Raw genomic sequence first — 17,534 nt, forward strand, 5'->3', positions numbered from 1 at the left:
CCACGTGGCAACCAAAAAGGTCCCTATTAGGACGGCCATCGCTCGTGCAGCAGGCATCAAGCGACCGCCACGTGTCAGTGCAAAAGCACCCCACTTCGAAACCCAACGACGCGCGTCGCGCGGCCAAGACCCTATCAACTTACAAACTCAATGCCACGACATAAGTTACACGTCACTCCAGGCCCGCCTTCTCTCCATCTCCTTATCCCGGGTATTGAACAAATTGATGGCCAAAGCTTTAGCACCATACATTAACACATCAATAATCAGCACCTCGACTTTATTAAAAGGGAGATGTGTTGTGGATAATGTTCTAGATGTATTAATGGCTACTGCGTGGGCAAGCAAATCTAGGCAAGAGTCAACACTTCTGCAGTTGGATGTAGAAAGAGCATTTGATAAGGTCACTTGGACACCTTCGTCAAAAGAGTAATGGAGAAAATGGGGTTTACAAATAAGACCGCTAACTTGCCATTTTTTCTAGCTACCAGAAGCAAAGCATGAGTTGCCTTCAATGGCACTTTGCTTCGTGAATTTGGAGTGGGCAAAGGAATGTGGCAATGTTGTCCGCTCAATCTAGCACTAATTGTGATTGCCATGCATCCGATCTTTTGTTTGATGGAGAATATGGTTTCAAATGGATCACTAGTTGGCATAAAATATAAAGGCAAGTAGATTGCAATACAAAGGCTCGCAGATGATTTGATTATGATGCTAGAGGCAACCAAAAAAGAACTTATGAAAGGGCTACTACATTCAACATTAACTATTGGATATCGACACTTATCAATGTAATTTGAGGAAGACCTGGCTAATTTAGGATGGAAGGGAAACATCACTAAGAGAGGTCATATGACTAGGTATTTAGGGTTCCCAATAGGGATTGATAAAGAGAACGATCACATTAATTCGATGCTAAACAAGATCAAGAAAAAGGCAAACTGCTGGAGTCAAATAGTCTAGCCTTTGCACATGAAAGTAAAGATCTTGCATTGCTCCATCTACTCTATGATAAGATTTTATACACCCTTGATCAGCTAGAGTAAGGGGTGGAAAAGACATGGGATAGAATGATTAATAATTTTTCGTGGGATACGGTCAACAAAGGAAGGCACATAGCTCAAATTGCCATGCAAAGCACACAAAAGAAACTAATCGAGGGGGGACTATAGAGCTGATCAATGACCAAGAGGAACAAACAGTCCTGTTGTGGGAAAAGCTACTATGGATAAGCTTCTTGGGTTGAAATGATGTAAGAAATTTTATGGTAGGACAACAAAAAATTCTGCTTGTCTTCAAGAGTAAATGAAGAAGATATAGTAGTGGCATAGGTTATCAATAGAGTTAACACCACCAGCATCATCAAGGTGATTCTTGAGTCTTTTGAAAAAGTTATTAGTAGGGCTAAGAATGATGCCAATTTAAGGTCACTTCATTCGGATGAGAAAACATTATGGTGATGGTCTTTCATGCCACCACTAGTTGAAGTGGTGGGAAGAAGAGGGAGAAGTTTTTGGCTAATGTTGAAATTTGCAAGGTCAAGCACAACAACTTGGTTTCCTTCAAAGAGGGAAGCAACACTTGGAGTTTGAGGAAAACCTCTAAAATTAGCTGGATGGTTATTAGTAGCAAGTGTGCAAGGTACATGAAAAATAAGATGAATAATGGTGGAATGGATAGAGTGCCACATGTAAAATAGAAGGAAAAGGGCCAATTGATGGCCTTAGTAGTAGGAGGATTAGGAGATGGCTAACTCAAAAAGAACTGGACATAAGTAGGATAAATGAAATGTGGGGGCTTGACATTACCAAGGAATAGTGGTGTGAGGTGTTTGGGAGACTATGGATGCTCAAATTACCATTGAAGGACAAGGTATTTGCATGGGGGTGATGGTAGGAAGCATCCTCACCAAATAAAAGTCAGAGAAAAGGCATCTATTGGATGACAAATGTGCATGTGGAAAGAAGGAAACTATTAAACATACCTTTTGGAATGGATGTATTGTGTCTCAAGTGTGGTAATTAGTCTTTGGTAAGCTAAGGTGGCAAGGCAAGGAGCAAGAAATACTTAAACATAGAATATTGGGAGAAATTAGCACTATTGAAGGAAAAAAGATCCTAAGTTTTCAATATGTTAGAATCTTTACTCTATAGACAATCCAAGAGGCTCTTTGAAGGGTTAGATCAAATTTGAATATTAGAGATATAGTATGCAAGATTGAATGGCTTTAGGAGTCTATTCACAAAATGGCGAGAATCGGTGAGATGGAGATTTGACTAGAGGGCTTGGTTGTTTTGTCTAGTCATTCTTCCTTTTGTAAATCAGATATTTATTATTTCTAATACATTTTAACTCTTTTCACAACTAAAATCCATGCCATAATAGAGCTTGCTATATAAGATACTTAAGGGTAAAGTATTAGATAGCTTATAGCACCCAAGGGTCATAACACTTAAGGGCAAAATACTTGCTAGACCAAGACTTTTTAAGGCTAATGGAATACACATAGTTCCCATGAGCCTTCAAGTAATGCAATACATGCTACACTATGACACTTAGGGGTAATGCGATGCACAATACGTGCTACAATTTCTAAACAATTTCTAAAAAGGTGATAACTTTACTTGCTTGATTTAAAAAATATCTAGGCTCAATATCTATGCTACTTGTAGCATGAAAAAAAGGGGCTTCTCTATTAAAATTTTCAATCATTTAACAATAGCATTTATAAGAGCCTTGCCACACACTAATAAATCTCTTAAAGAATCGAATAGATCAACTTAACCTACATGCAGGACACATGCTAGTGAAGTTAGTTGTGGGGTTGATAGTAGAAAGAGCAACAAAGCTCACTATGTACATAAATGCTTCACAAACTACACAAAGAATCTTCATGTGAGAAAAACCATTCATTGAGCAAATTTTTCTAAGATAACTTTAAAATCCAAACAACATGTGGATAAATACTTTGATTATGAGAAAAATAAAACTCAAATGTATAATGTAAGATGCACTCATCTAGATAGAGCCCATAGACATTGTCTCTCACTCACACACACACACACACACACACACACACACACACACACACACACACACACACACACACACACCTCTCTCTCTCTCTCTCTCTCTCTCTCTCTCTCTCTCTCTCTCTCTCTCTCTCTCTCTCTCTCTCTCTCTCTCTCTCTCTCTCTCTCTCTCTCTCTCTCTCTCTCTCTCTCTCTCTCTCTCTCTCTCTCTCTCTCTCTCTCTCGTACATGTCACTAGTTATGTGGACAAGTTTTGGTCTACTCTTCTTAAGGTTACTCCTTTCATGGAGATCAGTAAAATGAAGAGAAGAAAAGGAAGTTTGAAGCTGGCCTACTCCCTCATTGACACAGAACCATAAAGGTGTATCCACATGAAACCTTATCTCGCATGATGGAGTCTGCCATCATAGCTGAAAGTTTGCATACACCTAGTACATCTCAAAAGTTGGAGATGAGTTCTTATAGAGCTAGACAAGAGCAGCTCTATGATCAACCAAGAGACAGGACTATTAGAAGAAGACCTATCTTTACCCATGACCAATATTCAAAGCAAGAGGGTAACAAGAAGAAGTGCAAGTATCTCTCACCCTCTGAGATACAAAATTACAAAGAGGAAGGAAGGTGCTTCCTTTGTGGTGAGTTAGGGCATATGAAGCTTGATTGTCCTCACAAAAGAAAGGAAGCAAATGTGGTTAAAGATCCTCCTCCACCATCCTCAAATTCTATTCCGGATGTGCAAGCTAACACTCATTCAAATGAGAAGAAAAGACAACTCTTAAAGGGTTGGGAGACACTCAACAATCAACGAGTTTTGATACTCTCTGATCCAAGGTCCACAGATAATTTTATATCAATAGATACTGCTGAAAGACTACAAATTCCACCAGATCGATTGGGAACACCAATTGGATCAAGTTTGACATTTGAAGGAATTACAACCTATTCTACTCCTATCCAAGGGAATTTGAATCTTAGATTGGGGATTACCGTGACTAATAATCTTTTCTACTTGCACCCATTGGTAACTGCGATGTTATCCTAGGCATGCCTTGGCATTACAAGATTAGACCTCTTCCTAATTCTGTTAAGAAGATCCTTGCATTTCAATTCAAGGGTTGGAACATAGTATGCATTGCTGATGCTGAAGATTAGCTTGTGCCAATGGTTAGTCATGCTAGCATTTCTAAAGAAATGAAGAAAGCTATTTCTGCGTACATGATTTTTGTGAGAGAGTCAAAAGAAGATAACGACTCAAGGGCACTTGATGTCTCTAATGAACACATAACACCAACTAATGCTTCTAAGTCTCATACTTTAAAAGAACCCCTCTCTTCAATTGATCAAGCCATACATGATTTTGTTAAATAATATGAAGATTGTTTTAGTGATTCACTCCCAGGAGAGTTACCTCCTAAGTGCTCGGAAGATCATACAATTGATCTTATCCCAGGCAGCTAACCAACCGCCTTATCGAGTAAGTGCAAGTCAGTAATAAGAGGAGATCCTAAAACAAGTAAACGAAATGTTGGAAAAAGGGTTAGTTCCACCTAGCTCTTCTGCATACTGCTCTCCAGTCTTACTTGTTCAAAAGAAAGACAGTTCTTTCCGTATGTGCATAGACTACAGATCTTTGAACAAGATCACAATCAAGAATCGTTTTTCTATCCCAAGGATATATGATATCTTGGATAAGTTGCAAGGGGCTAGTATCTTTAGTCACATTGATCTCAAGAGCGGCTATCACCAGATATGGATAGCACCTGAAGATGTTCATAAGACAGCTTTTTGTACAACATTTGGACTATACAAGTTTTTAGTCATCCCATTTGGTTTGACTAATGCACCCGCCACATTCAACCGAATGATGGAGAGAATTTTTAGACCTCACTCAAAGTTCACAGGTGTCTTCTTTGAGGACATTCTAATATTTTCATAGTTTGAGGAAGAGCATAGAAAACATCTATCTATTGTTTTTCAAGAGCTTCGCAAGCATAGACTATAGGTCAATGCCAAGAAGAGTGAATTTTTCCTTTCAGAAACTCATTACTTCGGCCATATTGTTTCTCACAATTTGGTGAGAATGGATTTGAGAAGATTCAAGCCATTGTTGTTTGGCCTACACCTACTTCTATACATGAAGTTAGAAGTTTCTTGGGCCTATGTTCATACTACAGGAGGTTCATACGGGGTTTTGCATATGTTATATCTCCTTTACATTGTTGAGATATCGAGCTCCACTCGTGATATGCCACGGTGACCGTTGTGCATTTATGTCACCGACTTGTTAGCTGCAGATGCGGTTAGTACACCGCCCATGAATAATAGCTAGATGACAGCTATCCTTATCTACTCTAGTTCATGGCTCAGTTAGTATGCCACCTTAGTTAGTTGAGTTTGGTTTAAGACCCACATATAGGGTTCTTCTATTTCTTTTGTACTTGAGTTCTTTTGGCTTACACAACTAAGAAGAGGAAAACTGTTTTCAGCCTCTACCTGTGTGTATATTCCCCCATTGTGCAAGCAAGAAAGCTACAAGTGAGACTCCTTCCTTCTCTCCCACAATCTTGGCATGGTATCAGAGCCTGGTTTATGGTAAGAAGCTCAAGAAAGCAAACCAAGTTCGCAGCATTCTGGTAAGAGGACTAGTGTTGCTTTCATTTTTCGAGTTTGGGAGCAAGTCTCTGCAGGTAGCACAACCAGAAAGTGCAAGAGTGCATTGTCTCAGATTGAGACGCCCTTCGCGATGAAGCAAGAGGGCAGTATATGCTGCAGGTAAGGGCTTTAGCCCTTGGTTACCTTGTTTTTTTTATTTGAGGCCATTTCGGGGCCTGTTTTGGGGGCGGAAGTTTTCCGCACGCACTCAAGAAAAGGCCCTGTTTTTTGCTGTGCGACCATTGTTCTACAGGTTGGTGAAAAGTTACTGTAGAAATTGCATCGTATGCCTATGCGCAAAGACATTGGGAGTTACAGAATCATCCTTGTTGCATGTTGATGCAAAATCATCATTAGGAAGTGACTGTGTGGTCAAATACCACTTTTATCAGTTTTGCAGATTTGCCCTTGTGAGGCTGAAGCTATGTTTTTTGCAGTGACAGAATTCTTTGTAGTGTTCTGTAAGTGCGTCTGATTCTCTTTCACATATTGTCACTGAAAAGCTTGACAAGAACAACTTCCAAGCATGGAAGTTTAGAATGACGAATTTCCTTATGGGAAAAGGATATTGGAAATTTGTTGCAGGAAACGAAGAAGAACCAGTTCTTCCTGATGTTCCCAATCAACAACAAATGCAGGCATTTAAAGGATGGCATGATAGAGCCAGAAAAGTTATGTACTGGTTGTCTATCAGTATTTTAGACTCTATGATTGTGCATATTTAGGATGCAAGTACGCCAAAGGAGGCATGGAATACTTTGTCAAAAATGTATAGCACAAATACGCAAGCTAGGAAAATGCAACTCAAGCAAGAGTTGCACAATGTGCAAAGAGAAAGTATGAGTATCAATGACTACCACATGAAGGTGAAGAAGATTGCAGATGCACTTGCTTCCATTGGGTCGCCAGTGGAAGATGATGATTTAGTTTCTGTGACGTTGAATGGTCTAGGAAAGGATTATGAACAGTTCCGAACATCGATTTCCGTTCGTGAAAGATTTCCTGATTTTGAGGAGTTGATTGCTCTTCTAATTTCTAAGGAGCAGAGAAATGGTGGTGCATCTTCTTCAGGAGGAACTTCAAACGAAGCTGTCTTCTACTCAAATGCTGGAAGAGGTAGAGGCAGAGGTAGAGGAGGCCGATCTAGAGGCCGTGGTAGAAATTAGAATATGCAGCAAACTTAAGAAAACCAGTCCTATGGAGGAGGATGTGGTAACTCTAGAGGCAGGGGGAGCCAAAGAGGTTGTGGTAGATGGCAAAGAGGGCAAAATGCAAACAGCAATGTTGAATGCTACTACTATGGTAAAATGGGTCATATGGCTAAAGACTGCTATAAAAAGCAGAATGACATCATGAATAGAAAATTGCAACAAGGGAATTATGCATCTTCTAGTAGACAGGGTGATGACAGAAATGAGCATTTGTTTATGGTGCAACACATGACCAATTCTGTGACAAGTGCAGAAGAAAGCAATGATGTATGGTATGTTGACTCAGGTGCATCAAACCACATGATAGGTCATGCAGAATGGATGCAGGATGCAAGGAAAATGGAAAAATCAGGATGGTGATGATACTGCACATCCTATTGTGCAGATTGGAAAAATTCCTTTGTCTATGCAGGATGGGAAAAGAAATACCTGTCGGATGTATTTCATGTCCCGAATATCACCAAGAACCTGGTTTCTGTTGGTCAAATGGTTGAGCAGGGATTGCAGGTCAGATTTAATTCTCATGGATGCTTTGTTGAGGTATGAAAAATAAAGGTCACTTGATAGCAAAAGGAAAGAAGAAAGGAAAAATGTTTATGTTGGATGCAAACATGCTTGAATTGAGTGCAGCAATGTTTGCACATGGGACCGGTGTAGTTGCAGATATTGATATCTGGCATAAACGCATTGGTCATGTTAATGTACAACGACTTAAATCAATGCAAGCCCAAAATATTGTTGCAGGATTGCCTAAATTCAAGGTTGCAGAAATGCATAAGGTATGTGAAGCCTGTCAATTTGGAAAACAGGCAAGGAAACCATTTCCTAGACATGTTCAAGAGAGTAAGAAGCCATTGGAATTAATCCACTCTGATATGTGGACTACTAAAACTGCATCTATTGGAGGCTGTCATTATTTTGTCACTTTTATTGATGACTATAGCAGAAAAGTTTGAGTGTATTTTATGAAAAAGAAAAGTGAAGTGTTTGGACATTTCAAAACTCTTAAAGCTATGGTTGAAAAAGAAACAGGCCTGCAAATAAAATGCCTAAGGTAAGATGGAGGGGGAGAGTACCTCTCAAATGAGTTTGCAAGGTTCCTACAGGAGCAGGGCATAAAGTAGCAATATTCATGCAGTCATACCCCACAAAAAAATGGAATTGCAGAAAGGAAAAATAGGCATATTGGAGAGGTATCTCGTGCCATGCTCAACGAAAAAGACTTGCCAAATTTTTACTGGGCTGAAGCAATTGCTATAGCAGTCTACATAATGAACAGGACTCCCACTGCAGCCATACATGGGATGACTCCAGAGGAGAGGTATACTGGTAGGAAACCATATATTTCTCATTTGAATTTTTTTGGTTGCATTGCCTATGTCCATGTGCAAGATGAGTTGAGATCCAAGTTGGATCCAAAAGCTGAGAAGTGCATCTTTATTGGTTACTCTCTGCAGCAGCAGAAAGGGTATAGATGCTATAATCCTTCTACTCGTAAGTTTATAGTAAGCAAAGATGTTTTTGATGAGATGAGTAGCTGGTATAAACCAGTAAATGTGATTGATGATGTAGATGCACAAAATGGTAATGCTGCACAGAATTCACAGTAGCAGTCACAAAATATTAGTGGACCTGGAGTGTCCTCTAGCAGTGGTTCACATTCTTCGCCATGGACAGGCAGATTGAGATCAGGAGAATCTCCTCAAAACAATGCAGATAGTGGTATGCAGGTTTCATGAAAAGGAAAAGAGAAGGTAGATCAGCCCATGTTTGATGTGAATGCAGGTCACTCTTATGTGGATGGTGAATCCAGTGGCTCAGAACAGAGCATTGATGATGAGTTGGGTAATCCTTCTATTGTTACACCTGGAGTAAGGAAGACCAGGGATGTTTTGAGAGTACTTGGGAGTGAACCTACTTTGCGGAGGTCTACCAGAGCTAGGTATCATGTGGATAGGCTGAAATATGATGGATTTACAGCCATTCACTATGCCTATATGGTCAAAGTGATACAGGAACCAGAACCCACTTCTTTTGAGCAAGCCATGGAAAAATGAAAATGGGAGAAAGCCATGGATGAAGAAATGGATGCCTTGGAAGCAAATGCTATATGGGAATTGGTACCTTTGCCTAAAGATAAGAATGCAATTGGTTGTAAGTTGGTTTATAAGGTGAAACACAATGCAGATGGTTCTGTGAAGAGATATAAGGCAAGATTAGTAGTCAAGGGGTATGCACAAACATATGGCATTGATTATGAAGAAACATTCAGTCCGGTTGCAAGGATGGAAACCATAAGAGCAGTCATTGCTATGGCTGCATCAAAGGGATGATCTTTACATCAGATGGATGTAAAGAATGTCTTCTTGCATGGTGATTTGCAAGAAGAGGTCTATATGGAGCAGCCACCTGGTTATGTGCATACTGTTCATCCTGAGTTTGTTTGCAGGTTGAAGAAAGCCTTGTATGACTTGAAGCAAGCACCTAGAGCATGGTCTGACAAGATAGGACAGTATCTTGTCACTATTGGCTTTCAGATTTCCAAGGCAGATTTCTCACTTTATGTGAGAAAAACAGAGAAAGGTATTATGCTGCTTGTCATTTATGTTGATGATTTGATTATGACAGGTGATAGTGATGAAGATATCCTTCATGTGAAAATGCTATTGAAGAAAAAGTTTGAGATGAAGGATTTGGGAGAGCTGCGTTATTTCTTGGGCATTGAGGTGATTAGATCACCAAGTGGGATATGGCTCTTGCAGAGGCAGTATGGATTGGACATGCTATCCAAATATGGAATGACAGGCTGCAAGCCTATTTCAGTTTCTTTGGAGCACAATGTGAAGCTGAGCGCAAATGCAGGTGAGCTTTTGGAAGATCCTACTATGTACAAGCGCATAGTAGGAAGTTTGATTTATATGACTATTACCAGGCCAAATTTGAGCTATGCTGTTGGATTGGTAAGTCAGTTTATGCAGGCTCCAAGGAAACCGCATTTGGATGCGACTAGACGCATACTCAGGTATGTGAAGTCCACATTGCAGTATGGACTATTTTATGAGACTCGGGTTCAGATACAGTTGCATGGATACACTGATGCTGATTGGGCTGGTAGTATTTTTGATAGACGATCTACCAGTGGATATGTGTTCTCTTTTGGGAGTGCTGCAGTCACTTGGAGTAGCAAGAAACAGCCTATAGTTGCCTTGTCGAGTACAAAGGCTGAGTACAGGGATGCAACAATGGCTGCATGTGAGGTAGCTTGGTTGCATAAGCTACTTTATGATATGCATCAGCTTACAGATGGGCCAATTGTCATTTATTGTGATAACATGAGTAGTATACACTTGGCAAATAACCCAGTCTATCATGCTAGAACAAAGCACATTGAAGTGCATTATCACTATATGCGGGAGAGGGTTTTACTAGGTCTTATTGATCTAGTTTATGTCAGCACAGAGGATCAGGTAGCTGACATATTCACGAAGGCATTGGGTGCAGAGAAGCTGCGCAAGTTCAGAGACCTGCTTGGTGTGCAGGAATTGGGGTTGAGCTCAAGGGGGAGTGTTGAGATATCGAGCTCCACTCGTGATATGCCAGGGTGACCGTTGTGCATTTATGTCACCGACTTGTTAGCTGCAGATGCGGTTGGTACACCGCCCATGAATAATAGCTAGATGACAGCTATCCTTATCTACTCTAGTTCGTGGCTCAGTTAGTATGCCACCTTAGTTAGTTGAGTTTGGTTTGAGACCCACATATAGGGTTATTCTATTTCTTTTGTACTTGAGTTCTTTTGGCTTACACAACTAAGAAGAGGAAAACTGTTTTCAGCCTCCACCTGTGTGTGTATTCCCCCATTGTGCAAGCAAGAAAGCTACAAGTGAGACTCCTTCCTTCTCTCCCACAATCTTGACATACATGACCTTACTAAGAAGCGAATTCCTTTTCGATAGGTTCAAGGCAACTATAAGCCTTTGAAAGAATTAAGTTTCTTGTGACTCAAGAACCAATTCTCATAGTTTCGGATCTTCAAAAACCTTTTGAAGTCCACAATGATGCTTCTGGGGATTGCATTTTCGCTAGGGATCAATGCCTTTTTGCTAGGGATCAAGGAAACTACAAGCCTTTGAAAGAATTTAGTTTCTTGTGACTCAAGAACCAGTTCTCATAGTTCCGGATCTTCAAAAACCTTCTGAATTCCACTGTGATGCTTCTGGGGATTGCATTGGAGCTGCGCTTAACCAAGAGCATCATTCAGTAGCATTTGAGAGTTGACGCCTCAAGGATCATGAGCTACATGCTCTAGTATATGAGAAAGAGCTTATGGCAGTGGTACATGCTCTTCAAGTATGGAAACACTATTTACTTGATGCATATTTTGTTATTAAAATAGATCACCAAAGTCTAAGATACTTCCTCACTCAGAAGAAGCTCTGAGAGAAACAGATGCAGAGGGCAATTTTTTAATCTATGTTTCATTTTCAAATCCTTCATACATCTGGAATTAAGAATGTGGTAGTAGATGCAATATCACGGCGACTCGAGTGAATGCAATCACAATTGTTTACCATACTGAGTTCATGGATTTACCCAAAATTTATGCAACTGATTCTGACTTCTCAACCATATGGGATCAACTTAACTCAAGTCAGTCGATTACACCTTACTCAATTCAAGATGGTTATTTATATCATCATCAAGCAATTTGTGTAGCATTACCATTGCGACACAAGGTAATGGATGAAGCACATGCATCCCCATATGCGAGACATAGGGGTATTCTACCCACTACTCAAGCATTGGAAATATATTTCTTTTGGCCCACTATTGAAGCTGACATTGAAAGACATGTCTGTGAGTGCAAGATATGCCAAAAAGTAAAGTATGACATGCATAAACCACCTGGTCTACTGAAGCCATTACCCATTCCCAATGAGCCTTGGAAAAGTATAGCCATGGACTTTATCATAGAGCTTCCTCGCATACAAGCAGGCAACGATTCAATCTAGAATATCATTGATAAATTCAGTAAGCAATCTCACTTTATACCTGTGTGAAAGACAATCAAAGCTGTTCATATGGCTAAGCTATTCATTGCTCATATTTTTAAGCATCATGGCATGCCTAAGTCCATTATAAGTGATCAAGATCCCCTCGTGACCAGCCTCTTTTGGCAAGCTCTCTTCGAGAACCTCGAGACAAAGTTAAAATTTTCATCCTCTTATCATCCTCAAATGGATGGGCAGAGTGAAAGTGCTAATTCTACTATTCTGGACCTTTTGAAATCCTATGTCTCTGATAATCAAAGAGAATGGGAAAAATATTTGCCTTTAGTAGAGTTTGCATACAATAATACAGTGCACTCTAGTACTAGTAAGGCACCCTTTGAGATCATCTATGGTAAGCCTCATTTACCACCCATTCTTCTTACGAAGGATAAGATCTTTGCAGCAGATGAGTTTGTTAGAGACATTGATACAACTTTCACTCAAGTAAAAGTTGCTATCCAAAGGACACAAGAGAAGCATAAACGCGAAGCTGATAAGTATCTTGTCGTAAGTTAGATCTCAAGTTGGGACAGTATGTTCTTCTTAAGTTTGAGAAGGATCGCTTGAAAAAGTAGAAATGTCAAAAGGGTAAAGTGCTTAAGCTTTCTAATCACTATTATGGCCCTTTCAAGATCACAGATAAGATAAACGATGTGACTTTTTGTTTGGATATACCAAGTTCATTGGAACATTCATAATACTTTCCATATAAGTTTGCTATGTCCCTATATTTGAGAACCTCCAATGAAACCAATCAATGAAGATTTACTTGACATAGAAGAAACAGAAGAGTTCCTTGTGCCTGAAAGAATTTTACACCATCATGACAATACTCTAAGGTCAGGTAAGGTATTATAGAAGTATCTGGTTAAGTTTAAGAATTGTCCCCCATTGGATACATAGTTTATTATAAAGAGAGAACTATAAGACTTTCCGAATCTTCTTAAGGACTATGTATCCTCTCTACAATTGAGGTCAACTATTTAGAAGCCAGAGGGATGTCACTAAATTGATTGCTTATTATGCATTCGCTATTTAATAAATTTATGCCAATAAATTAATGACTCACTTTTCTATAAGTGTTGATGATGATCTAGCATGGCCATGAGACCATTTAGAGACCAATATTCCTAGTGCATCACTTAATGGGGTGATCAGAGCACTATGACAGGGATATCTGGTACACACAGTACAAGTTATGAAGGGGGAAAGAAGTGTCTGCCAAGTGTAAGAGTGTACAAAAGAACCAAGAAGTTACACATAAATGAAGATGGATTAAGTTCTAAGAAGAGGAAGTGCATTGGCATTGTGTATATGTATTTATGTGTGCATCCGGGGATGCCTGGGAATGTTTACTTGTGTGTAATGAGCATTGCATTCATTTGGGATCATCCTCTCCCTTACAAGTCAAGGTCTAAGGTCTTTTCTTTCATTAAGAAAGACGAGAGAGGTAATTCTCTCACTAAGAAAGATGAGAGACATGATCCTCTACAAGTGAGGAGAGAAGTGATTTTCTATTTCTAAGGTCTAAAATGACACAAGCTTTTGTGTGGAAGTCAATCTTAAGGTTGAGGCCTAAGGAAATTTAATGAACTCTCCTTAAGGTGGTTGCACGGACCACAAGTTAAGAGTACAAGTTTGAGAAGCTGTTTTTTTAAAAAGACATAGTGAATCCATTTTTAAAATATCTCACAATAGAAAGATGATCTCTAAAAACGGCCCGCGTGGGTTATCAGAAACAACAAGATTTACAACTTTTGTGCTGGACATTTTTTCATTCGAGCAACACACAGAGAGATATCTCGAAATTGGTGTTGCAAAGTAAGTCCTGGAACATCCACATCTTGCATGAAGATCAACTCAAGTCTCTCTGCAAGAAGAGAAGCTATTGAAAACCTATGAAAGAGGAGGCTCTCCTTGGGTATGAGAGAGGTGAAGGAAGTGTCACTTTGCATGCATCCAAGAGGAGAAGAGAAGGTGCAAGTGCTACGGAAGCTCCGCTAAAATCAAGTGTTGTGAAAGCTCTGTTAAAATCAAGTGTTGTGGAAGCTCTGTTGAAATTAAGAGGAGAAGAGAAGGTGCAAGTGCTGTAGAAGCTTTGCTGAAATCAAGTTCCAAGAGGATAAGAGAAGGTGTAAGTGTTGCGGAAGCTCTATTGAAATCAAGCGCTAAGAGGAGTGTAAAATATTACACGGCACAGCGAACAGAATCTGAGAAAGAGATAGAGAGTACACAACAGATAAAGGAGAATCAATAAATTCTTTAACTCCAAACAATTGATACAAAGATGGCTCTGTCCACCCGTGCGCTTCCACTGTGTGAAGCTTAGATGGCGATCTAGACAGAAGATATGTGAAGAGCTTAAGGCTAGTTGGAACAACAACTCTAACTGGGTGAAAGATGAGTGAGAGATGGCTGCGAGGGGGTTTAGCTTTTATGGTTAGATCGGCCTGCTGACCGACCTACCATATGAGCCTCCACTAGTCGGCCAGGGAATATTCCCTTTATCATCGGGCTGGGGGCGCTGCCCCCGGACCCCCGCTAGGGGGGCCGCTGGCCCCCCTGGGACCCCCTAGCTAGGGGCCGCTTTCGCGGCCCCCGGACCCCACAATAGGGGCCCCTTTTAACTCCCTTACACCGCAACTCGATGCAATGCACCTCGAGTTGCTACCAGCTTAACCACTCCATCTAACCCAAAGATTAGACCCACAACGGTCACCTTTTTGCCATTTGGTCATCATATAAACCTCATCTGATATACAAGTCAGGACTCAACCAATGTCCGGGCTCACATTTCGCTTCTCCTCATAATGGGGGCCTTACAACTTTGAGCACCATGGATCATTAGTAGCACCTAATGAGGGTGGGGCATTGATCATATCTAACAAGGAGAGCCCTACACATATTGTGTAGGAGAGAAGGAGACTCAAGAAGGATCAAAAGGTTCCAACTTCCAAGTTGTGAAAGTGTTAGCCGGTTGTATACCGTGCAAGGAATTGTGATATTGTCTCTAAGATCTACAAGTAAGAACTGGTTTATGTGTAACAGAGGAGCTTGCTCCTTGTCAATAATATAACTCCACAAGGGGGGGATTGACCCATCTTCCACTCCCTAGTGTGTTGTTAATCTCTCTCTCTACATGTTTCTTTTCTCTCATTTGTTCTCTCTCTAGGCCAACATAATATTCACCATATATATTTTAAGTATATAAGAAAGTCAAGCATGTATCTCGGATTGATGCCAGGAGGCATATTCCACGGTGGATTCCGTGAGATTTTGCGGTGGACTTCGTAAAATTATATTTATTTTTCGGGGCTCGTACACAAGGTGGATTTCTTATGCGAAAAGTTGATGGGGGTGCCTGTCCTTTTCGAGCGTCACGTGAATTTAATGTGCAAGTGGGTGATTCGATAGCGGGTGATTCCAAAAAATATATATTTAAATTAATGGACGTTTATGAGTTTAGAGCGCACACTCGTATTAAATTAAGGTTAGGATAGAGTTTCAACCTATTTATTTATTTTGTAGATGAAGACTACTAGGTATTTACTTTTGTTGATTTAATTTTATTATTTTCTGACAATTGTGAATGCTTCAGTTGATGTGTAGAGTAGGCGGCAGTGGCGTTGGAAAGCACTGGGCGATAGCGTGTATTCAAGTTATTTAGAAAAAATTAGCATTTTTGATGGGCGCACATCTTAGGCATGGCACCAATATTTATTTTGACATGCTTATTTATTGAAGCGCTTGATATATATTAATTATTTTGTATGCGCATGGGTGCATGATATAAATATTCATTGTTGGTCATTGTATTTGGGCACAACTTGACTCTTGGGGCACCCAACCGCTTTATTCTTTATTTGGACAAAAGCAAACACAAAAGCTAAAGCATGCTAATTGTAAATTTGAGCTATTTTTGAGCTTGGAGATGAATAAAATATTAAATACATGCTTTATGGAGCATTCACACAAGGCATGGGGGGAGATTGAACCCAATTGGTCTTTTTGCTTCATGTCGTGCAAGTCTATTCTCTTGGATTTTGAGCAAAAAGTAGAGTTCTTTGTTCTTGGGGACCTTCCGATGCTTGCTTTGTACGCATACGACATCCGATTTGTGCACTAGTGGTATCAAAGCGAAGTTGAGATTGAGGGCTTCCAATCGCTTACCATCTCATGCGAAGATGAAGCTCCTGGAACGAACTGGCTCTACAGTCGACAATCCGTCAATACTAGCGCGTTCCCAGCGGTGAACAACCCCCTACTACGCAGTCGGATCGCGAAGGACTAGCCTCTAACGGAGGACTACTTGGGAAGCTTCCTTATCAACATGTTTTTTTTTCTTAGTTAGCAGAGAGAAGAGAGAGATTAAAGTTTAAAAGCTTAATAAGATTTCTTAAAATCTTATCTTCATCAATTCAAACGTCGGTGGGAGTATCTTCTGATCGTCGCCGATTACATTGACGACATGCCGCCGTCTTGGTCGTGTTGATTTAAAAAAAAACGTTTTAATTAAGCTTTAAAAGATAAAGCTTAAAACTCTTTAAGCTTTTAAGCTTAAACTTTCAAAACTCCAATCTCTCCCATAGCAAGAGTTCACACACAATAACTCCCAAACCAGTTTTAAATTTCTCTGCAAGGGGGTTCACACCTGCATTGTGACAGAGACGAATTTCAGCAATCAGAGAATCACACTCAGACTATATGGAAGATGTATCAACTTGGAAGAAGTCCGACATTAATTTTCGTAACCATGAAGAAGAAAGATTGCTAAAAAGCCACTAAAAAAAAGCAAGCCTTGTAAACCCAACCTTGAGCTATGCTCATCCCGCTAATAAGATTTCGAGAGTGTGAGGTTGTTTGAAATTTTGCAGGATGACCGATCAAAATATGGAAGATTTTATGGCCGAAGGTGATTTACCAAAACCAACGATGGAGCAAAAATTGGACCTAATTATGATGCAGCTTCAAGAAGAATGAAGAGCACGTCAAACTTTGCGAGCTCAATTGGCCAGTCTTCAATGATCTACTGCTGATCAAGACGGACAGAAACCTGAAGATATTATACGATGCACAATTGATGCGACACTTGAAGCACAATCTATTCTGAAAGAAGCCAAGATAAGTAAAAGAAATTTCAAATTTCGTACTTTCAATGGGTTATGCGATAGAAAGATTGTACTTGCTTTTATAAATCAGTTTGATGATTATTTCCATAAAGAACAGTATGCTGAAAAAGACAAAATTAAGTGTGTCACTAATCATTTAGTGGACAGACCATTGCTATGGTGGACTATTGTCCGCAAAAGCATTAATTGTCCTACTACTTGGGAGACTTTTCAAAAGAAATTTTTGCAAAATTTTCTTCCATCCCAATTCCACGAAAAAGCAATCAAACAGTGGGATCTTCTGCAACAAAGAGATCGTGAGCCTATTTCACAATATACCGAGCATTTTTGGAATGCTTTATTGTAACTTTGAATGTTTGAAGATGTGCATGGGGGCGACCCATAAGCGCAAGTTTATGTTTGGTTTGGTTGGTCACTTCCATGCGGAAGTGAACATGTTCAAGCCAATGACTCTCGAGG

This window comes from Lygodium microphyllum, chromosome 24 (assembly GCF_053477565.2).
Source record: "Lygodium microphyllum isolate KBCC chromosome 24, Lygodium_microphyllum_v1.1.10, whole genome shotgun sequence".
NCBI classification, from domain to species: domain Eukaryota; kingdom Viridiplantae; phylum Streptophyta; class Polypodiopsida; order Schizaeales; family Lygodiaceae; genus Lygodium; species Lygodium microphyllum.